Below are 25,147 nucleotides of genomic sequence, written 5' to 3' on the forward strand. Positions count from 1 at the left end.
CCTTAAAAAACTAAAAATAGAACTCCCATATGACCCAGCAATCCCACTACTGGGCATATACCCTGAGAAAACCATAATTCAGAAAGAGTCATGTACCACAATGTTCATTGCAGCACTATTTACAGTAGCCAGGACATGGAAGCAACCTAAGTGTCTATCAACAGAGTAATGGATAAAGAAGATGTGGCACATATATACAATAGAATATTACTCATCCATAAAGGGAAACGAAATTGAATTATTTGTAGTGAGGTGGACGGACCCAGAGTCTGTCATACAGAGTGAAGTAAGTCAGAAAGAGAAAAACAAATACCGTATGCTAACACGTATATATGGAATCTAAAAAAAAAAAAAAAAAAGGTTCTGAAGAGCCTAGGGGCAGGACAGGAATAAAGACGCAGACGTAGAGAATGGACTTGAGGACATGGGGAGGGGGAAGGGTAAGCTGGGATGAAGTGAGAGAGTGACATGGACATTTATACACTACCAAATGTAAAATAGATAGCTAGTGGGAAGCAGCCGCATAGCACAGAGAAATCAGCTTGGTGCTTTGTGACCACCTAGAAGGGTGGGATAGGGAGGGTGGGAGGGAGATGCAAGAGGGAGGGGATATGGGGATAATATGTATGCATATATCTGATTCACTTTGTTATACAGCAGCAACTAACCCAACACTGTAAAGCAATTACACTCCAATGAAGATGTTTAAAAAAAATAAAGTATGGTTCTAATTTTTCAGTTTATAAGCACGACATTCATTATTTAGATGATACACTTTGGAATGGTATATTCTGTATACTTGTACATTTCATCCTGCAGTCACTGAAGCTTGTTAATATCAACCACTGGCTTTACCGGCTCCTGCAAATAAGTTCATTTAAGCCATGCTAGCTGACCTCTAGCAAATATGTCATTAGTAGGGAAAATATTGTAGTAAGGGATATTCACTGTGTTTAGAAACTCAAAAGAGATATTTCAGGTGTGTGTATGTATATATGTATACAGATGTATGTACAGATAGGTACCTCTAAAAACCTTTTTCAGTTATTAACTCACTTAGTATATAGTGGTAATGGAGTTTCATCTATCATAGGTGATGTGTTGGGTTGTATGTATCCTGATGTTCAGGTTATGTTTTTAAAGTAGTTTGGCAGAGATTAAGGTATTGACAGATGGGTTGCAGCTTTGGCAATTTTCACTCTAAGAAATCAATTGACAAATCACCAAAGAGCACAATATATTACTCATTGGCTGGTAAGTCATGAGCCCCTGAGGCTGTAGCTCATCCTGGTTGCTGGCTGCTTGCTGACTGTAGGGCAGATGGAAGAGCTGGCTGCTAAGTCGTTTCTAGCACTTGAAGCCCAGCGTGACCTGGGATCCGGAGCACGGCTGGAAAAAATATTTCTCTAGTAACTTATGTTGTGCTTATCAGTGAATTTACGTAGCCCAAGAGAGAGCTATTTTGTTGAGATGACTTCTTAACAAGTCAAATTCATGTTTCCAGTCAATTTCTAATATTATGATTATAATTGGATGTTATTTGAACCAGTTTCTATTTATGGAAAACTTAGAAAAATTAATTGAAAACATTAATTTTCTGATCTCAAGATTATTGTTGTAGTTTTGCTGGCAAAGCTGATGGTAAAAGTGCAGCTACATATCATGCTCTTATTTGGCCTGATTTAATGATGCCCCTCCCCCCAAAATTATGTCTTGTTATACCTCTCTTCCATTACAGTGTAGTTTTAATAATGCAGTGGTAAGTGGAGTATTGACCAACATTTCCTTTGTCTTATAGCTACAGAGAAAAATAAGCCAGCATGGACTCATTGGCTCCCATTGTCTTGGTAAAATAACCAGGATATAGGGTTTGCTTTTCTTTTTTCCCATCTGTCAACTTTTCTTTTCACCTCTCCTTAGGGTAAGCTTGACTCACATTGCTACACTGAATTTTGATGAGTCTACAACGGTACTCTGCTTTAGTTTCCTGGCTTCAGAGCCCTGGGAAAGATGAATTAGCAACAGAAGATTACTTGGTGAACAGGAGATCATGAAAACAGAAGCAAGTGTCCTGGGGCTCTTTCCTCCAGACCAACCCATCCTTGTCTCACGACAGACACAATTTTCTAGACTAGGCTTTTCACACCCTTTCAATTCAGTATCTTTCTCTCAGGATCTGTGCTGAATGACAGCTACAAATCCTGTTTGACTACTCACCCTCCACACACATAATTTTTCCCTCCATGCTTACTATTCTCTTTCTGTTCACATGGTCTTTCTTCAAAATACAGTTTTTTAGATTTCCTTTTCATGAAGTTACAATCACTTTGTACTCATATCTTGCAGAAAATATACCAAAATTATTTTTAGTAGAGAGTTGGAAAAGATACAAATCCTTAAATCACTAATTGACAGCATCAGGCTCCTTCTATAGATGACGAATCACTTACTTTTTTGAGCAGAGACCGCTTCTTTCATTCTACAGTGATGCATGAAGGACCTATTTTATGTCTTTGGGACATAAAATAGGAAAGTATTAACAAGTAGTTTGCATTATTTTGATGATATGATTTGTTCTTTGGTAACTTTTAAATTTTTAATATTACTTACTAAATATTTAAGCAAAGCCCTATTCATGTAGACACCATCATCAATTCATGTTATATTAAATAGTAATTTAAAAAATCCATTAATTTATACCAAGATAATATTATAGTATCTAGTAAGTTACCTTAATATGATATGATTCTGCTGAGTCCAAGACTACCTCATAAGAAAATGTACAGCCAAGGGAAGAATATAAGAAATATAAGAAGAATGTAAGAAATCTCCGGAGAATTTTATATACCTGGGCTTCACTATTGGTAATGCATTGCCCTGAAGCCATCCTCAAAGAACCTTTCTGTTTAATAATGGCTTCAATATCCATTAAGAAAAATGTTGGCAGCAAATCTAGAAGATGAATTGAGGGCTTATTCACTTTACAAAAGCAGTTCTTAAATATACAAAAGCATACACCTCTAAAACACTGTATTTCAGCCTCCTCTAATATTGATTGGTAGGTACTTCCAAGGGTGGGCGGGGACAAAGGGAAGGAGAAAAAGTATATAAATTTAAAATTAAGGCATTAAGAGTGATTGACAGTTTGATATGCCTCTAACCTAAATGTACAACATCAATTATATTATAATGTAAATCAATAGAAAAATGTCATATGATTTATAAAATGATGGTGAACGTACAGCCTTTTGAAATGCATTTTTCACGCAGATCTAAGTAAGTTGCACAGATAGAACTAGGCAAATGACCTCCAGAAATAAGAGCTGAGTTTATTAATTTAGGGTTTGTAAAGTGTCTACAATATGGGGGGACTTTGTGGGAATGGAACCCCCTAAGGAGTAGGCAGCATTCCTGTAATAGGAACTTGATCCCAGGGAATCTATTAATGGAAATCAATGGATGTGTGGAATCCTTAAAATCATGGACAGAATTGTATGTGATGGGGACAAGCTAAGGAAATAGTTTAAGTATTTCTGTTTTTTTCTCCTCATCTGAAGAGGGTCTTTTATTAACTTCTATTAGATAATAGCCAAGGATATTTGATTGCGTTAAAAATAGCCGAGGACTAAATCACTTTAACATCGTGAAAACAATGTTAAAACGTGACATCAGACATTAAAGGGATGAAGGAGATGGCAAGAAAAGAGTGGAGATAGGAAGGGGAGTTTCTGGAGGGCTGAACTTTATTGATGGTGAGGGAATAAATGTGACCTCATTTTGGACATCCTCTCCTTCCCCCACCCACTGTGATATAGCTGTATGAAGAGTAGAGGGCTCTTGCTTTAATACTGCTTTTTTCTCTTTGTGATTTCTACCACATCATTTAACATCTTTCTCTTGTTGTTTCTTCATCTGTGCCCCTGGTGTTTCGCTACTGACCTCCCTTGGAGGGATGTTGTAAGGCTTAAATCATTCATGATTATGAAGTGCTTTGGAAATAGAAAGGATTGCTTCAGCGCTAAGTCAGATGCACTGAGGAATTGCAGCATGCACGATACAAAGAAAAAGCCATGTTGTCCGAATTCCTTATGGAGCCACGGATCAGCCAGGCCTCCTACTCACATCACGGTGAATTAGGAACACGGACTGGAAAGCACATCTAATGCTGCTTGGCTTGTGCATGCTTCTGTTACAACATTATTTTGACATTTTGTGTGTTCATTTGTTGGACTACTTTAAACCCTTTTGTAACCAAAGAAAATCAAAGTGCCTGCTACAAGCATTTTCTGAAGATGGTGTCAACCTGATTGAGGATGAAAAATTGATCTACTGGATAAAAATTTTGGAATAGCATGTTTATTTTACTTGTTTGTCCAGACATAAATAGGGCAATGATTCGGGAGAAGTTTTCATTAAAACGCACTGTTTATCTAATACTTTGACAATCAGTGATATTCTCTCTCTTTCTCTTTCTCTAGATCTGTCTCTCTCTCTTTATCAAATCTAACACTGGCTCACTTCCAAACTTCGGTATCACATATAAGAAAACAGAGACCAATGGAAGTAAATAATCCAGCTAGTTAGTGCTAGGATTTAGACTAGAAACCAGGTATCTTGTCTCCTAGATCAGTACTTCAATATATGTGAGTATTCCTTGATCATTTCTAAGAAGAATAAGTAACTTTAACAAACATTCATTCTTCCTAAAAGGACCAGCTTTTCATTCAAAGACCCCAGGATAACAGTTATTCGTACAGCTGACCAGCCATGCATTTAGGGTGTGAGAGAAATCTGCTGTAACATCTGTCGTGTCACCAAACACCAAGATTGAGTTCTGTGATCTACTTGGTTTGATGAGATATCCCCTCTTCCCTTCCAGCCTACATAACCCCTTCAAATACGACTTTAACAGATAGATCAAGGCAGGCACAGGAGTAACCACGCTTCCAAGCATTTCCTTTTTATCAATGTATAGAAAAATGTAGAAGTAGGATTGGGGGCAGCAGTCTAAATTAGCTCCTGAAGTTTTAGTTTTCTAGGTATGCATAGTTTCAATGAGATTCTTCTAGACTGAATTATTCAGGTGATAGCAGAAATTTTCCATTATATTCCACATACAAATCCTGACACAATGATGAATACCTACATATCAATATAATTCCCTACCCCTTTCTTTTTCCTTCTTCTCTCCAGCTTCTCTCCCACTTCAGAGACTCATACCTCTAACCTTTTAACTAGCTCTTGTCCTCTTCCCCTTGATACTCCTTAATCTATATGCTCTGTCAGATTGGATAAGCCAAAGTGAGCAGGTGTGGGTAGGACAGAGATGGGAAGAGGCAAAGCTCAGTCTTGTATATACCGTACTGGGTGATGGAGAGGGCCAGAAAAAGCTCTCCTACACTACAGGCGTGGGGACAAAGAAAGCGCTACTCCTGTTAAAAGACGTTAATAGAGAAATCGGGGGGTTGACTGCTCAGATGAAGCAGCAGCAGGGACCACGTTGTCCTAAGCTCTGAGTCTTAGTTTGTTTTGTGTAGAAACTTTTGGTGTGTGTTCCTCCAGAGAACATCAGCCTTGAAAACCAGACTCACAGAGGACTGATTTCTGAATCTGCGTGCCCATTTATTCAACTACGATGTGGCCAATCTGGTTTTGCAGCCACAATGGCCCTATCTGTTTATTCACCCTTTCTTGGTGTTAATGGCCCAAGATGTGGAATTAGTGACTAGAAAATTGGTGACCATAGAAAAAGGATTGGAATTTTTAGTGCGTTATTTAACCTGACCTGTAATGGAGCCTAGAAAATCATTCCCATCCCTCCGTGATGATCCTGTTATAATATAATTAACTGTACCACATTTGTCTGTTCATTCATTCGATATGTGTTTCGTGTGCTTCTTCAACGTGTCAGTCACTGTCCTAGGTTCTTTTATTTATCAGTGAGCACAATAGGCAGTCATCCTTGCCTTTAATTATCTGTATCCTTCTGCACATACTTTAAGTCTTCTAGACTATTATTTCCATTAGCTCTAAGATCAGCATAGTTCAGTACTCATCTTTTAGTTGCATGAATGAATCAGGACTGACTCCTTTTGGCTAAATCCTTGTCCTTTGACATTTCATTTCCAGGCTCTAGATCAGTTGCTGTCCAGCAGAACTTTGAGTGCTGGTGGAAATATGCTCTGTGCTGTGTAATATGGTGGCCACTAGACACATGTGGTGTTGAGAACTTGGAGTGTCACTGGTACAACTAAGAAATTGAATTTTTAGATTTTATTAAACTTTAAGTAACCACACATGGCTGGTGACCATTGCATTGGGCAGTGCAGCTCTAGATGACCCATAGCTCCCTGTTGTCTCTGTAAGATTAGAAACTGCTGCTCCTTTGGCAGGTTGCTTCTCAGGAAACGGTGCAGTGGGCCATTTTGGATGTCCAGGGATCCAGAAACCAGACTGCTCACATGTCAAGTGTCAACAAATAAGAAGGTGCATAGCCAGGCAGGGGGAGTTTGCTCTCTGGAAATGATGTCAACAGGTAGCCACCCATGGGCATGTTTGCCACTTAGAAGTTCTTCAAGATCTCCAAACAGGAAAAGATGCCATTTATTACCAGTGTTCATGAGGTCTGGGCTAAACAGAGATCTGTAAACACTGGGTTACATTTCCGGAACAGAATCCCTTTTCCTGGGAGGGCTATTGAGAAGGAGACAAGACTCTCGTCTTTAAGAAAATGTGACATGGGGCTGGATTTTGAGTTTAGGAAACCAAGGCAGCTACTATGGTGACCAGAATTGGAGTATCAGGAAAGAGGCAGATTTCCAAATAAAATAACTTATTCTCAAAATCATACAGTGAACAGCAGCAAAGTTCACATGCTGTTGAGTCCAGTGAGCTAAACTAGCTCCTTTTATTTTTCTTGCATGGATCTGGCTGGGCTGGGAGGTGGAGACCAGATTATTCCATCTGTTGTCAGGGAAGGAACTGGGGGAAGAGGCAGCAATATGTCCTCTTTGCTTTCTTAGAGATTCGGTGTGTCTCCTTGAGGGTATTTAGAAGAGAGGAATCATCTCTTAGAAAGGATTTCAATATAAATGCATTATAAATCCTGCCAAGGTAGCTTAGATTAGCACTGGTTAATTCTCTCCATTTATGGTAATCATCTTAAGCTTTAGTTCCATGACCAACCACAGTGACGCCTGGCAGAGATGGAATACTGTAGGATAATGAGTTAGGAGAATCCACTAGGCATCTGTAGCCTGAAATCTCTGGGACAGAGAACCAAACATTCAAAGCAAAAGGGGCGAAGCTGACTTGGGCAGCTGAGCACAGGGCCAGGTACTAGAGAGAAAAGCAAGGGTTTAGGCTAAGAAAACCCAGAAAAATTCATTTCAGCTATTTGATCACTGCCTTGACAACTCTTTATTGGACCAGTTTTGGGCAAGGTGACTCTGTCCTGGGTCATTTTAAAGGTCTTTCAAGGCCACAGGTAATTTGGAACTTGCATCTCCCTACATAAAATTATTTCTCAGAAATCATTTGGCTTAAATGGATTCTTGTTCTGACTCTGCCATTTATATAGTCTCATCGGTCGAGACATTTAACTTCCCTTAACTTGAGTAGCTTCAACATCACAAGATTCAATTAGAGTACATGAGGTCCAAGGTATTATTTTTTTCTGGTTAAAAACTGCCTATCTGGGCTTTTACTTGTTAGAGATGGAAATATAAACATTTTATACTTATTTTATCGGCTGGTGAATCATCACCTGGGTTGGTACAAGAGAGAAGGTATCAGAATCCCAGGGAAGTGGCTATATTTTGATAAGCCATATTCAGGATTGTATAAAATTATATGGGGAAAAATTTAAGTACGAGCCATCTAATGAATGCCTGATTACATTTTCTCATGGTACACATTGTCAGTCACTTCATTTTAAGTCGTGACTTAAAATTGTAACCCTTTCCTTCATGCACTGGCATTCTTTGCCTCTTTTTTCTCCCCAGTTCTGATCACTTCTAATATACTATAAAATTGACCTATTCATTTGTTTGTTGACTTATCACTCTCCATTAAAATGCAGTCTCTATGCAGGAAGGGTTTTTGTTTGTTTTTTCATCAGTTATCTTCTTACTTAAATTGCTTCTGGCGTACAGCATGTACTCAATAAATCTATGCTGAATGAATGAATGAATCTGATTGGCTGGTAGGGGTACATAGAGTATAGACTCTAAAACATGAGCCTTACAGGTAGTACTTTCTTTAGGAATTTATCAGGATTTACTTGGGGAGTATGGCAAAGACTAATGAATGCTCACGTAGCCCCTTTCCTCTCCTTCCTTGGCATCCAACTAGACCTCATTTCCCATCCACCCGTGTGTTAGATGACAATGTGTGATAGTGTCCTGGCCAATGAAATGTGGGTGGGAATTACATGCACGACTTCCAGATCTGGCTGTGACAACCTGCCTTCTTGCTTCTCCATGCTATTTTCCTCTCCCAGCTGCCTGGAATGAAGCCGATCCCTAGGACATCCTTCGACTTCTTTGTTAAAGGCGCCCAAGTGCACGAGAGGGAAAGTTCTGTGTCCCTGAGGAGAGCCACACAACTGGGGAACCCTGCTCCCCTCCACCAAACACACAACTGGATTTTAATATTAGCATTGTAACAGTATAGGAAGTAAGCATGTCTGTATTAAACCATTGAGATTTGGGGTTTGACCTGTTACAGCAGCAGTTAGTGTTTCCTTAACCATGAGCAAGAGATTTTTATATTTATTAAAAGAAGGACTCAAATTTTAGAAGAAGAAACATTGCTATAGAGTATGATTGTGTTACAGAAACAATCTCAGCCTTCCCATTACAGTCCAGTGTATCAATTTAAGAAAAGAATATCAACTTTAAAATACAAAATGAAAAAATATGCTTCTGCTTTTTCTAATCAGTTAACCGACATGTTTTCATTTTTAAAAAATGGATTAATCTCCTTCATGGGAGAGAAGCAGTAGGCTCTGGAGAATTTCAGCATACACTGAGATAATTTTTTTACTTGGCCTTTACATTTCTTTCAGAAACCACACAGTGTGTTGTGTTTCAGAAACATTTTAAATTAATTGAATGTTTGTGTCAACTCGTTCAATTCAATAGTGCCCCCATGAGAGAACCAAGAAACATAATCTTTTTTCAGTTTATTTGCTCTAAGTTCTTCTCTTTTTTTATTTATTTGCTGGAGTTTTTCATGTCTCTCATGTCTGGAGTTTAAATTGTGGGCCATATGTTGCTACCTAAGTAAACTGGCACATTGGTTTTTTTGTAGAGACATTCATCTTTTCCAATTTTTCTCTCCCATTAATTTTGGAATTTGTAGTTCAAGCAGTTTCTTTCTTGGATCAAGCATTAAAAAATATGGCTAAATAATGAGTCTTAATTTTAGTGGATGAAATGGTCAAAGTGGAAAAGCTTTCTAAGAATTTGTTTTCTTTTGCTGAGGGTTTCTTTGAGGGGCCTCATCTTGGCTGGAACAAGATGTTATATGGTAATGTCCATTTCCTTAACAGCCCAACTGCCATCCTCCACCATCTTGAGATAAGTTTCCGATTGCCTATAGCTGGGAGTGAACTGGGGCTTCCTCTTCCATCAGCTTGAAGTGAGTGTATACTGTGCATTATGTATATAATTTTCAGCCCTGGGTTTAAAAAGTATAGGCAAAGAAAAGTCTAATGAGACTGACTTTGGTTAACTTGGAGATGTGATTAGCTGACAGAGTAAAGGAAAAGGATTCCTTTTGGCTGTCAGAAATATGGTACTCCTCACTTTCACCATCCATTTCTATATCATTATAGATTTGGATGCTGGTTTACAGTAAGGCAACGATCATAATAGGAAGATTGCTCCCTGTCACCCTGTAGGACCTCATTTAGACAGGTTGGTAGGGCTGGAAAGGCTCAGGTAAAAATAATGACTAAACATGTTTATATTTGACTTTTCTTTGTGATTTTTTTTTTTTTAAATTGCAGGTGTACTTCCATAAATAGAGTTAACTTTTAGTTCTCACCTGGATGTAGGTAAATGGGAGGAAGTGATGAGTGGAAGGAGAAAGCCAGCTTGATGTTAAAGATTCCCATAACCTTTAATCACAAATGCAAATTGGTGTTTACTCAGATAAGAAATGGAAAATTCTTGATCTCATATAGGATCATATATCAGGATTTGAGTACTATGTAGATCGATCTGAATGTGTGTTCATCAAAATACTGTGAGTTATCATTTTATTGTATATCATACCAGAAAGCTTCATTTTAAATCCATATGCACATGTGGACAGCATGCTAAAATAGTCTTAAACTGTGAGTCAAAAAATCAATATTTTAAGAATGTCTAGATAGTATTTATTGAAACAAGTTAAACTTAAAGCAGGTTCTTCATAACATGGAGAAATCAATGTGTACAATAGTTGAGATTGTTAATCTTTACATTTCTACTTTGAACAACTTAATTGGTAACAGTTTTTCTTTGCCCACCCACTCCAGGGATTGGTTTCCATGGATTTATAATAATAGTAACAGAAATCTCATCTTTTAATTAATGTATCATCTAGACTACTAAAAGGAATTTCACCTGTAAGTTTTGTGTATTTGCCTTTTTGTAAGCACTATTTTGGAAGGAGTTAACAGGAAAGATTTTTGCTGTTTTGAGTAAAGACAATTAAAAATAAAATTTTGTCCCTGATTAATCCTGAGGATTCACTAGGCTCTCTGGCTCTTCTCTTCCAAAGAAATGTGAGGTGGGAAGTACAGGGCGAGGATGACATTAAACTGGGGTTAAGTGACTCTTTCATATCTATGCTATGACACAAGAGGACACATTGACACCCCTGAATCTCTAAGACTGGGTTGTTGCCATAGGCTGGGCAGAAGAGAAGGGAAAGAACTAGTTTTGGAGACTGATAGAATGGAGTTTAAATCCCATTTTAGCATTTGCTAGCTACAGGGCTGTGGACAAATTATTTAACTTCTATGACCTTTATGTTATTTTATTTTTATGGTAGAAAATTTATTTATTTTACTGAATTGATGTGAGGATTTAATGAGGTAATATGAAGAAAATGTTGATACAAATGTTGGCTTAATTTTAGCATTAATTTCTATTTTTAAAATATTTCATATTGTATAGTAAAGGATGACTTTGCCCCAGGAGAAGATCTGGCTTTTTCCTTTGGCTCCTGGGAGGTAATTCTTGTTGCTTGGGAGCCTTGGGCTGGCCAGTTAGTAACATGATTTTGGGTGCAGGGTGGCCACAACCATATAGTCTTGGGGTAGAACTGGGCACACCTCACAGTTTTAGGATGGGATTGGATGTGCCACATAGAACACCATGCAATTTAGTCAGTCATTATCCTAAGAGAGTAAATCCTATGAGTTCTCATCACAGGGAGATTTTTTTTTTCTTAGTTATTTTCTTTCTTTTCTTTTTATAGTATCTATATGAGAAGATGAATGTTAGCTGAACCTACTTTGGTAATCATTTCACAGTGCATCTAAATCAAGCCATCACACTGTATGCCTTAAACGTATATAGTGATATATTTCTCAATTATTTCAACTCAATTATTTCTCAATATAACTGGAAAAAAAAAGAGTCATTTAGCTAATATTCTACAGTTTGGAATGCTGTTCCATTTCAATCCAACTGATTTGACACCAACTGGGGTACTGCAACACAATTCTCACATGAACCACCTGGAGTTGGTGTCAGACTCCACAAGTTAAAGCCTCAGGTCTCCACAAGACTCCCCTTACTTCAGATGTCATCCACACTTTGGCAGTCCCCAGGCCACCCTCACTTGTGACCAGCTAGCTATAAATTCTGAGGTCCTCATGACCTACTCTGATTTGATAATTTGCTAGACTAATCATAGAACTCAGGTAAGTACCATATTAAGGATTACAGTTTTACTGTAAAGGATGCAAATCAGGAACAGCCAAATGAAGAGACACATAGGGCAAGGTCTGGGAGGAGTCATGGAGCTTCTATGGCCTCTCCTCGTAGAATCCAGGTGCGTGACCCTCCCAACACATTGAGGTGTACATCAACCAGGAAGCTCCATTGAGCCACAGTGCCAGAGTTTTTATTGAGGTTTCATTATGTAGGCATGCTTGATCAAATCATTGGCCACATGACATGATTGAACTCAATCTCCAGGCCCCCTTCCCTCCCCAGACTCCCTTCCCTCCCCAGAGGTCAGGCTGGCCCAAAGTTTCAACCCTCTAGTCATGTGGTCTGTCTTTCTGGTGACCAGTCTCCATCCTGAAGCTATCTAGGGGCCCATGAAGAGTTACTTCATTAGCATAACAAAGACACTCCCATCACATAGGAAATTCTAAGGATTTTAAAAGCTCCATACCAGGAACTGGGGGACAATGACCCAATATATTCTTTATTACATATCAAGTATCTTTTAGGAGTTAGGACAATTCATCTTTCATTCTTGAGAAATCATTACCACCCCCCAACCACCACATAATGATTGATGACCCAATGGAAAGAACATTGGGTCTAACTTCATTCCAATCTCTTACAAACTCTGGTTTCAGTAACTAATAAGCAATGTAATTCTCCCCAAGTCCCCTCACTCTTCTGGCTTCTGTTTCTTCTTCTCTAATGGCTCTTTAAATGACATAGAGGTTTCTTCTACTCCTAACCATCCATTGCTCTCCGGGTTTTGTTTTGTTTTGTTTTGTTTTTAGCATGGCTTATATAATAATTGGAGGCTATTTGTGATTTAGCTCAAAGCTCAGGAGTCATACTTTCTGGGTCCAAAGCCCACATCTGCCATTTTCTAGGTGTGTGACCTCTGGCCATTTACTTAAGCTGTCTGTGCCTGAATTTTCTCATTTATAAAGTGGTGAGAATAGTAGTGTCTCCATTACAGTGTCGCTAAAAGAATAAGATGTGATAATGCAGGTAAAGACTTTAGCACTGATTTGGCAGAAATACAGTAAAGACTCAGTAAATGTTCTCATAAGTAATTTATATTTTATAAAATTTTTACATGATTTTAACTCAGTCCTCTCTGGAATAAAAATGAATGCATCAAGGATCAAGAGAACTTCACTTGATTCTTGACAAGAATATCAGGCATGTTATCACTGACATACAATTTAAAAAGTACATATATCCAGAATTTGGGGGAGGAAAGGGGTATTATAATTCATCCTGTAACAAAATACTTCTGCTATAGGTTACCTAAATTGCTGTGAAGGAGAATGTCTTATGGATGTTTATACTGTCATGGAAGAATGACAGACACACTGAGTTCAGAGTAAAACAAACTTATTGTACGTGGGTCAGGAGAGGATGACAGAGGTCTTAGAAAATCCTTTACGTGAATGGAAGAACTGAGGTAGCAGTTATACAGTGATAAATACAAGATGAATGTGTATGCAAGTTCTTGACTATAAAACGAGCCTGTATAACTAGTTAATGGAACTATCTCAGTAAGAGTTAGGAAGAGTGGATTTGCCTGAGAACAATTCTGGTGTTACCATATTCTAGCCCTGGGGCTTTGACCTCTGTAACAAGTTCTAAAAACAGCCAATGTGAAATACCACTACTTGACTGAATGAGAAGGGTTAAATTATATGATGCCATCCTGCAGATGTCAGTCATTTCTATCTTTTTCTATTTGTTGGCCTACTTATTATAAATACAATTAAAAGTCTATCTTAAAATTTAATTTACTTTTTAATAAACCTAAAGGACAAGAATATGTCATGCTTAATAGGAATTTCATTTTTTACATTATTTTCGCTTTTTGAAATTTTGGCCTAAAATAAATCAGTGTTGCTATTATAGCATGTACACTAATTTTTTTTTTTTTTCTTGCGGTACGCGGGCCTCTCACTTCTGTGGCCTGTCCCGTTGCGGAGCACAGGCTCCGGACGTGCAAGCTCAGCGGCCATGGCTCACGGGCCCAGCCGCTCCGCGGCATGTGGGATCTTCCCAGACCAGGGCACGAACCCGTGTCCGCTGCATTGGCAGGCGGACTCTCAACCACTGCACCACCAGGGAAGCCCATGTATACTAATTTTAATTTTCTTCTCTTGTGTCCATGAGACACAAACACTTATAGAAATAATCATGAATATTAATATTACCAACGTCCAGATAATTAATAATAATTCCTACATTGATTACATGTTTATCAGATACACACATTTATAAAGTTCATTATCTCTGTATTTTTATTTCTTCTTATCTACATTGTTTTTAGTATGTAATAATGGAACTCTTGGACAAATATATAAGTAAGTTTAAATAGCCTAAACAATATTTTTCTAAAGTTGAGGTAAGTTGATTTATCAAGGTAAAGATGATATCCACATTCTTACTCTTCACTCATTCTTTCATGCATTCATAAGCATGAAGTGATGATGGTGAGAAATTAACAAGGATATAGCATTTAGCAAGAGGGATAGGTCCTGTATCTGCATTGCTGTTATCAAAGACATCACATGTTGAAAAGTCTTAAGAAAGTATGAAGTGTTATAGGAGTTTGAAGAGAAAAAATATTGGGGGGGATGAAGTGATCAGAAAAGGCACCTAGTATATTGGATGACTGATTAAATAAATGAGTTTTCCAGTGACACAGCTCTACAAGAGTTCCAGCTGCTTCTGGACAACTGTGTGATCAACATTTGTAAAGTTTTAACAAATGGATATATTGTAAATATTTCTGAATTTAATGGCCAAATAAAGAAATTGCTTAACAATATATCATCATTTTATTCATTAAATAATGGTATATGGATAGATACAGCTATAGTCTTCTGCAAGGGACATTAATTACTTAGAGGTCAATGACAATTTATTCCTCTTTCAAATATTATTGTATTGCTGTGGATTTGAAATAATTTCATATTAACGGCCTATTGAGGTGAAAGTTTTATTGGCTCTTCTTCAAGGAGAACAGTGACCTAATTTTTCACTTAGAAAGGCTACCAAGTTGCTCTTAGAGTTTAATGGATTCAATCTTAGAGAATAGATAACTAAGGAACTGTACCTATCTCCTATATTGGTTCCTTTATGATTTTCTTATTCATTCACTCCACAGTATATATATACTGATGATTTGATCTTATGAATCAACCTTCAACTGAGGAACCTCTTCACTCAGAATGGCAGATACTTGGGAAATATTTTCCATTTTCTTGTCCATCTAGGAGGACTCAGTTATATGAAATAATATTCTGGCAGCCACAAAACTATCTGCACCATCCAAAGGAGCCAACCTAAGGAACCTTTAAAAAAATGCTATCGAAATAGTTCTCAGTCATATATAGGTTTCTGTTTTTCTTTCGTGTTCTCCAGATTTTGATGAGGAGTTTAGATCCACTTATAAATTATATAAAATACAATTGATTTTTATATATCGATCTTGTATCTTGTGACACTGCTGAATTCATCGATCCTCTGAGGGTTTTTGTGGCTTTTTTTGTGACTCCTTGGGATTTTCTATGTGGACCATTATGTCATCTGCAAATAAGGACCGTTTCTTGTCTTCCTTTCTGATCTGCATAATCTTTATTTTATTTCCTTGCTTTATTTCACAGTCCAGGAGTGGTAATAGTGGGCTTCCTTGCCTTATTCCAAGTCTTAGGGGGAAAACATGAAGTATGATGTTAGCTATAAGTTTTTGTTATATGTATCTTATTAAGTTGAAGAAGTTCTCCTCTTTAGTTTTCTGAGAATTTTTCTTGTGAATGATGTTGAATTCTGTCCAATGCTTTTTATGCATCAATTGATATGATGATGTGTTTCTAAAAAATCTGTAAATGTGGTGAATACATTGATTGGTTCAGAAGAACATTTTTAATGTTTATTCTATTTGTGATTAGAAATTAGTCATTCTTGCTCAATAAACAAACATTTCATCTGTGATCAACTAAACCGTTGAATGTGCATGAAAGGAAAAAAAAAGATAAAGCTATGGAATCTAATATAGTGTTAATATTAGAAATAAAGAAAGAAGAGACCCATAGGCATTCATGATAGTACACAGGTTAACTTAGTTTCTATTAAACTATATTACTATATCCCTGGTATTTCTTTCTTTGTTTATTTTCTGCTACCACCTCTTCTTCTTTGTGAAGCTGGGTGTTCCGTGAATTGAGAATGCCCATGGAGTCCAGATTCAGGAGACAAGTGGCCATCTGCTTATTTAGTGAGGACACATTTAATCATGTACTGTAGAACCATTCTGTTAATAGAAGACCTAGGAGCCTCCAGTTTCAGCATTCTGTCTCTGACAGGGTAGAGCGAAGACAGTGTGAACATGAAGATGAAATAATATCACCGTGTAGACCTATGCATGGTGGAAAAAGAACATTTAAGCTTTATAAGAAAAAGTTTCAGAAGACACAGGATAATACGTTGCTTTTATAGGACAGTGTCATAAATTGGGGGCAGAAACGACCAATTGGGAGGGTTTTCTTGTACCATCAGCTTTGACCAAGTCAAGGAGATAAGATGGTGCCCACTGTGATTGATCAGGAAGACCCACTGTATTGTGGATACATAATTTGTTGCATACTACATAAACTCCACTGGAGGCAAACATTGCCCATCCAGCCCTGACCTGTCCGACATGCTTAGGTTGTTTTGCTGCAAGAAGAAAAGAAAGAAAGATGGATCCACAGATTCATTGGAGAGCAACAGAAGCTCAAATTTAGTGTACTATAAATAAGTGCTATAGAGATGGAAGGCAAGATAGATTATCATTATTATCCAGTATTTTTATAACACTTTATATTTTGCAAATGGCTTCACAATCCAGCGTAATGAATCTGCAGGGGGCTGGTGGAGGGAAATGTTGCAGGTTGCAAGAGTAGCAGTTAACACATCGTGTTCCACGTACATTTTTATTGTCTGGATTGTTCACATGAACTCACCTCTCTTATTTTCTCTACAACATTTTTTTGGTAACTTTGGTAATTACTGATAAAATTTTAATGGATATGTTTAAATTTCTTTGGTTTTAAATTTCCTGGTACAAGCCTGACTTTCTGTGAATATGTTACTGCCTAGTATACAAGCATGAGAACTGGGTTAAACTAAGAACTTTTTTATTCTTGATAAAACAGTGACCAGCAAGGCCTTCATGACTGTGCTTATTATTTTTCTTTAAAAATGTCCAGGCTTTTTAAATTTTTCTGTCCCCTCCAAGCCGCCTCCCTATTTAAATAAGCACAAATGCCACTGTACCAAGGTATGTTAGGGACCTTATGTGTATTAGCCAACTGTCCAGTTGGGAGTGCCACTTTGAAGCTTCCTGCCCTATTCTTCCTGTAAATTCTTCTGTACTTTCAGCACAAGTGCCTTGTTTTGTTTTTACTATGGAAAGAACTGTCACTGTACCCAGGCATGTCCCCTCTGTTCTTCCCCATGTAAAGATCATTTAGCTCATTATGCATTCAGTGTTGGGGGAATGGTTGCTGGTGGTTCTGTTTCTCTTGCTTTTATTGATCGTCCCTCCATCAGCCTGTATCAAAGTCTTAATTCTCATAGGAGTGGAATTCAAGAATTTCCAGAGATATACTTAATAATGAATTAATGACTGAGTTATGAGTCATGTCCATGATTTGTCAGATGTCTTCATCAGATCATTGCAAGTATGAGCACCTTCATGCCTTCCCTTCCTCTCTCATAGCTTAGAATGTGGATCAAGGACAGTGCTTGGTACATAGTAGGCCCTCAACGGGTGTGTGCTCACCAATGAACTGAGCTCCTCCAGGGATCCTTGTATGAACTGGAGGTTGCAAAAGCATTACCTTTAAGTTTAAAACCTAGTGTGGGCAATGTGAAAGAAAAATTGCATGAACTAGGAAATGTGTTTGATCCAGTTTGTTTCCTCTAAAATTCTAGTAGCTGTAGAATGGGAAAAAAATGGAAGTCTCAAGTGAGTCTTAGGAGAAAAAGTTAAAAAATAACAAAGTTTAATCTGTTCACAGCTGTTTTACTAACAAAGGCAGAAAGAAATTCAACAGTGCATTTGTTGGAAAGAATCACATTTTACTCTGATTAAGAATATGCTGAGACTTGCTTTTTAGGGCAACTTGATAATTGTACCACACATCACTTTTTAAATAACTGGAAAATATGTTCTGTGCTTCTAAATTATACTTTGAGGGTCAGAAATTTAAGGCAGATGTTTTAAATCAAAGGCAGTGCTTTGTAGAGAATATACTTATATTTCTGAATATTGAAAAAATCTATGTAAAGATGTTATAATGAGAAAAGAAAAAAAAAAACTTGTGCCTTTTTCAGTAAGTAACAAACTCAGAGCCTCTCTATCTGAACTTCTGAGCCTTTTTAGTAAAAATATGAGGAGGAAAATATATTTTATAATAAGATTTCTGCTTTTATGCTTTTAATTACAATGAGGAGAGTTTTCTATTTGATAAGAAAAATTACATTTCTTTCAAAAGAGCAAATTGATCACACAAAATTTTAACCTGGTTGCAGTTAAAGAAAAACAAAGTTGTCTAAAGTTATATCCACTAAGAAAAACCCTGGAATGTATTTATCTTACCCTCAACTGGTTTTACAATGTAGAAAATAAGGGAAACAAATTGAAATGTCAAGGTCCAAAGGTTACTGTTAATTTCAACTGGACAAAAAAAAAACAACTTTTCTTGCTTTAAACTCAAGAAGAATCTACTCAAGTAAATAAAGATTTAAGGCCTTAAGGTGATGTCCAACAGGTAGCCAAACATAGAGGCAGAAAAGAATGGAGCAGGATATCCTAAAAGTTTTAGTTGTCACTTTTGAATGTAAAATTCATCTTCTCCTGAACATTTTCCAGCTTGGACTAGTTTTTTGTGTCCAGTGAGCCCTCGTTTAAAATATGAAGAAAATTAAGTTATGGAAAATTTCAATCACCTTTTTATTCAGTATTTTTTCCACTAGCTTCTTACCTAACTATACCAGAAACTTCTACCATGTTCTGATCCTAGTGCTGTTAATATCAACTGTCAGAAAATTAAAGTGACATTTTTGGAGGAGAATGAATATATTGATAAGAACATTTTTTTTTTTTTTTTCGGTACGCGGGCCTCTCACCGCTGTGGCCTCTCCCGCTGCGGAGCACAGGCACCGGACGCTCAGGCTCAGCGGCCACAGCCCATGGGCCCAGCCGCTCCGTGGCATGCGGGATCTCCCGGACCGGGGCACGAACCCGCGTCCCCTGCATCGGCAGGCGAACTCTCAACCACTGCGCCACCAGGGAAGCCCCATTGACACAATTTTTAAAGAAAAAAATAAAAATCATCCATACTCTCAGTACAGAAATTCAACTCTTCTCCTTCCTCCTTCACCCTTCTTGTGCTATCTGAGCAGAGAAGTAATGTTGACATCTGCTTTTGCACATTGCATCCTTGTGTTGTCACACCCATCATAACTTTGGTGTTTAATCTTGAAACACTGTTTCATCAATTTAATATCCATAATCTATTAACTATTTCCCTGTCTGGAGACATGTAACTTGTTTAACTTTTTAAAAATATTGTAGAAAATTTTGGAAACATTGTTTCTGCACATAAACTTTTTCTTCTTTTGAATTATTTCCTTGGAATAAATTTCCTCTGGGAGTCAAACCATATGCATATTATTTTTTCATTTTTACAATATTATTTTCTGTAGTAGTATCAATTTACAGTACTACTAGGTCTTCATTAACATGAGTTTCCCTTTAGAAAAACAGCTTTTCAAACACCATTATGTTAAGCCCAAGGAGCCAATAAACACTTCCAAGATCACTACCCAAAAAAGAAAAAAAAAAGATAAAGAAACCCAGCATCTTTTAAGTTAGTAAGACTTTTAAAACTCCTTATTCTACCTAAGGAAGCCTCTGAATATAAAATTTTGTAAATAGGAGGATTATTTAATGATATATGTTTTGGATGTAAGGAATTTGACATTTCTTGATATTATCTATTTCTCATTTTGCCTTAATTCTTATGCATTAAAATAGTAAACTGTGTATATCAGAAATCACCTTAGTATTATCACTTGGTATAGGTTGCAATAAGAAGATAAATATCTTCATGAACTGTATTCCATATTTTTTCCATTTTCAGAGGTCTGTTGGTTTTTTCTAAAATGTCATATTGGCGGTGAAGGGATCACTTTTGCCCTCGTTTGTTTCCAGAATAGTTTCCCAACCTAAAGTTTTCTTTTAGCTGGAGGATCGCAAAATGTTATTTCTCAAAATATAGAGAACACAAGTACCTTAGGATGAAATTTCCATAAAGAAAAGAAAAGAAAAACATTCAGTAAAAGTTCAAAATGGGTTCTTAACCTCAAAGCATCTCAAAATGTGGTCTCTGGACTACCAACAACCACATCATTTGGAAACTTGTTAGAAATGTAAAATCTCAGTTCTACCCCAGACCTACTGAAACTCCAGAGGCGGAATTGGCAATCCATATTTTAACAAGCCCTTCGGGTGGTGATGCCAATCACTAAAGTTTGAGAACCACTGCTTTAGCTTCTTCTTGGCAATTTATAATGTTATTACCTTATTAAAGTTTCTGAGAAGGGCTGGAGAGGAGAGAAAAAACACATACCACAGCACAACAAAAATCTCTAAACCTTGTTTGCCCAAAATGTTGACCATGGTATACTTATGTTTCATCAAACACCACACTCCTATAGAAATACAGTGAGTCTCAGTTCAAATTGCAGTTGCTAGCTTCAACCTGACTTGTCAATACATTTACATGTGTGCATTAGTGTTTGATGTTTTTCTTATGAGTAGACCATGAAGAAAACCATAGCCCTTTCTTAATCATAGCAGGATACTTTATTGCCTGCTGAGTTGATTCACCTCTGCTATCCCCCAGCACTTGCCTGTAGTGTATATCTTAATCTTAATATTAATATATCTGAACATGTGTGTCTTGTATGAAATGTATCATAATGGCTCCTGTGTTACCAAAACTGATAGGAAAGACTCTATTTGCAGTTGCTTACTATTAGAGATGATTGTGTATCTGAGTAAGAAGTGAGTGATAATATTCAGTGAGTGAACAGATCCTAAATAAATTCAGAGCCTTTGGACCAAATACTTATTATCTGACAAGGGGAGAAAAAGCCACATTACAAAATGAGAGTATAAAATTAATAAATAAAATAAAATAAAATAAATAAAAGGGAAAGTTGGAAATCATTATCTTTATATATGCTGAAAAGTTACAAGATGAATCTTCTGCCTATCGTTTGTTGCCAGTTCAAAGGTTAATGGGAAAACACTGTTTTGGTAGCGAACTTCTGATGATTTAATAATAGTGATCAAGCTTTATGCATTTTATTTAAACATCTATAGGCAACATCCTCTTTTAGTAGCTCTCTCTATACCTTTTGCAAAAAAAGGGAAAATGTTATGTTTTATCTCAACAAGAAGGTCTTGATTTGTATATGTTTTATCTTTGCATGTCTCTTATCCTGTGAGTTTAAATTACAAAAACATTCCATAGTTCAAATGAGCATGAAGTTGTTTGGTAAACTGAGATTATATAGCTGCAGAACCCTTGGTAGATGGTATCTATAGATAGAAGTACCTAACATGGAAGGTCTTCTGAACAATATAAATGGCCCTTTTTCAAAAAGAAGTGGAGAGGAGGAAAGCCTACAGCATTGATTTAAAAGACTCTAATTAGAATTAGGTTCCAATAATTAGATCCCAGTAGACTGAGTTCAGACTTTCTTTTCCCTCAAACAAACAAAACATAGAGTGTAGGATGTCATTTCTGCAGGAATGAAAATAGAAATGGAATTTTAAATGAAGATTGTGAAGCGAAATGAGGCATTTTAATTCTTGCACCTGGAATCATTTCATAATGAAATGCAAATTAATTCTAAAAATCTCTGACCTCTGTTTTTGCTGATTACAGCCTAAAATCATTCATTTAATTTTTAGAAAAAGAGAAAATGCATGTCAAGATGAAACTATTTAGTACATATACCTTGAATTTCATAATAAAGTTATATGATTGACTTCAGGGTTGAATGATTTCACATTTCTATTGTGAGCAAAGATCAAAGACCAAGGATGGAATATTTGATATAAATTGGAAGTGAATCTACCACGATTATTTGAAATTGTTCATTGGCTTAAAATTGTACTTATCCTTCACCAGTGAGCTCTTATGGGTTGTTTACTTATTGCAGATTCTTTATTTCTAAATTTCCAAAAGAAGTAAAACTTGAACTTCCTTTTCAGCTTTGAAAAATATAAATCTGAGTTCCGTTAAGTAGCATTTAAGAAAAAGACAGACTCTAGCTGGCAGTTTCACATAGATGTTTAAGTAAGAGTTTATGTTTTTGTGATGTAGAGTATATATGAGTTGATGGAGGGATGAAGGACTTTTAAATCTCCTGGTGTCTAGCCCAATTACATCTTGCTTTCTTTATCATGTTGACTGATGTTGTCATCAGTTTATCTAGCAGGGAAACAAAAACTGGAATGTCATTAAAAATATGCACCACCAAAAAATTACTATATATTTAGATGAACAAATAGAATATTCATCGATATTCATAAAACAGTTGTATGAGATTGGGAGACTAGAATATAAATTTTGGATCTAATGAAAAGAAGTCTTCTTAATTATTTATACCCACATCTCCTTCTAAAAAGAATTTGAAGCTATTTGCAATAAGAAAATATTGACTTTATTTTTTTAACCTTGAATAGAGATGAAAAATTGGAACGTATGCAAAATGAAAAAGCATAAGGCAGGGTGGTAACCCATAGATCTAATATATTATAATTTCTTCCACTGCAGGGGGCATGGGTTCGATCCCTGGTCGGGGAACTAAGATCCCACATACCACACGGCACGGCCAAAAACAAAATATATATATATATATATATATATATATATATATATATATATATAAAATTTATATATATATATATAATATATACAATAATTTATGTAAAGTTAGACTCTGAAATCCTTGTGAATAAAAGCAAATAAAACCTCTATGTTGATATTGTCTTAATTTTTGACTGTAAATATAGTGAAAGTTTTGTTAGGTCTAAGAGTATACAGTATGAACACATTCAATAAATGTTTACCGATGGCTTTCATCCATAGGTCACCTAGTTCAGTCATCAATATCTGAATCATCTTTTAAAAATCTCTCAGTGTTTTCATTTTATTCTTAAATCATTCAGAACCAACCAACCAAACAAACAAACAAAACCTGATACTTTATTTACTTCATTTTATTTCACTGCTCAGCTTGTTAATATTGGAAACCTGAGCAGTAGGATGGTTTAGTGATTGACTGGGCTCCCCATCACAGCTTGCTTTTCAATATAAGAAATTAGAATAACGGTTTTCAAATCTTGTCACCTAGAGCAGCGGTCCCCAACCTTTTTGGCACCAGGGACCAGTTTCATGGAAGACAATTTTTCCTCAGGTGGATTGGGCGGTGGGGGGGCCGCAGTGGGGGGCATGGTTTAGGCGGTAATGCTAGCAATGGAGAGCAGCGGGGAGCGGCAGATGAAGCTTCCTCGTTCACCGCTCACCTCCTGCTGTGCGGCCCAGTTCCTAACAGGCCGTGGACTGGTACCGGTCTGCAGCCCAGGAGTTGGGGACCCCTGACCTAGAGTCCTCTTAGAGGTTTCGGTAGCCATTTCCTAGGTAAGAAGGAGGATATTTTACCCAAACTACTTTACCCAGAACAACTTAGCTTTTCTTTTTTTTTTTTATGATGCTGGATTCTACTCAGCTTTGCTTTGAAACAAAGTTCTGCTGAAAGCAATTTGATAACTGTGCTACTGGAGAAGGAATTTGTAGCTGATTCTGAGGGGTAGGTTTGTGCAACCTCTAACCAGGGGATCCTAACTCAGATTGATGCTTTTCAGAATGTTTGCAGTGTTTAGGATGGTGTTTAGAATGTTAGTAATCCCCTGAAATTAAAGGAAAATTTTATATGTTTTACTTGTAATGTATCTGGAGGGAAGACCAATAGTTTTCTTTGGTTCTTTTTGTATTATTATTACATTTCAGAAATGCACAAGGAATACAAAAGAAGCACCTAGAATTAATATTAATTAATTAATTTCTTAATAAAAGAAATAAAACACAATAGAAAAAGTTGAAATCCCTCCTTTAAATCTTTCCAAATATATTCCCTTTGTTTTCTCCCCAAATGCATGTACTGTCTTTAATTTGACGTCTTTGATTCCTATCTGTTTGCTTACACTTTTACTACATATGTAAAGTTATTCATTAAAGTATATATTGTATTGATATTCATTAAAGTATATATTGTATTAATTGTGTGTTTTTGAAATTTTTCATAAATTTTATACTCTGAATATCATTGATTATCTTTTTTTCTCACATCACATTTTATTTTTGATTTCCATGTTGATACATATAGATTCTCATTCATTCATTTTAATTGACGGCTGCAATTCCATATCATGAATATGTCACATTTAATCAATTAATTTAATCTCTATGGGAAAATATTAAAGTGCCTTCTATCCCTTCACTTTGACAGACAGCATGGCAGTTAACATCCTTGAACACATGTTCAAGGGTTAAACTAGGCTGGGTGTATAACTAGAAGTGTACTTGAGACTCATAGACTATGAATTACTTCAACTGTATTCATAAAAGCCAATGTATTATCCAAAGTGGCTGTGCTTAGGGCTCATTGTATTAGGGCTCATGTTTTCTTGCATTCAACAGTGGCATACTCAGACTGTTATTTCCAGCCAAATGAGTATGAAATAGCATCTCATTGCTGCTTTAATAGGCAGTTCTCTGGTTACCAGCAATGTTAAGTATCTTCCCAATTTACTTACTGTCCATTGGGTTTCTATTCTGTGAATTACCCTTAATGAACATTGCTCATTTTTTTCTTGTTGTAATATAGGAATTCTTTATATATTTGTTATATATCTTTTGCCAATTGTGTGTGTTGCTAACTTTTTTTTCTCATACTGCAGCTGTTCTTTTAAGTTTTTCCATGGAGAATTCAGCATGTTTTAAATTTTATTGTCAAAAAATGTACAGAACCTTTTCTTTATAGTTTCTGCCATTCAGACCTTACTTTAAAAATCCTTCCCT

At 36.6% G+C, this 25,147-nt stretch overlaps 1 protein-coding gene across 1 annotated transcript in view; it reads left to right on the forward strand.

Moving 5' to 3' along the window:
- The window catches only part of MACROD2 (mono-ADP ribosylhydrolase 2), a 1,997,895-nt gene that overhangs the window by 1,304,161 nt on the left and 668,587 nt on the right, over window positions 1-25,147 (forward strand). The window lies entirely within an intron of this gene.

The sequence above is a fragment of the Orcinus orca genome, chromosome 16, assembly GCF_937001465.1.
Source record: "Orcinus orca chromosome 16, mOrcOrc1.1, whole genome shotgun sequence".
Lineage (NCBI taxonomy): Eukaryota > Metazoa > Chordata > Mammalia > Artiodactyla > Delphinidae > Orcinus > Orcinus orca.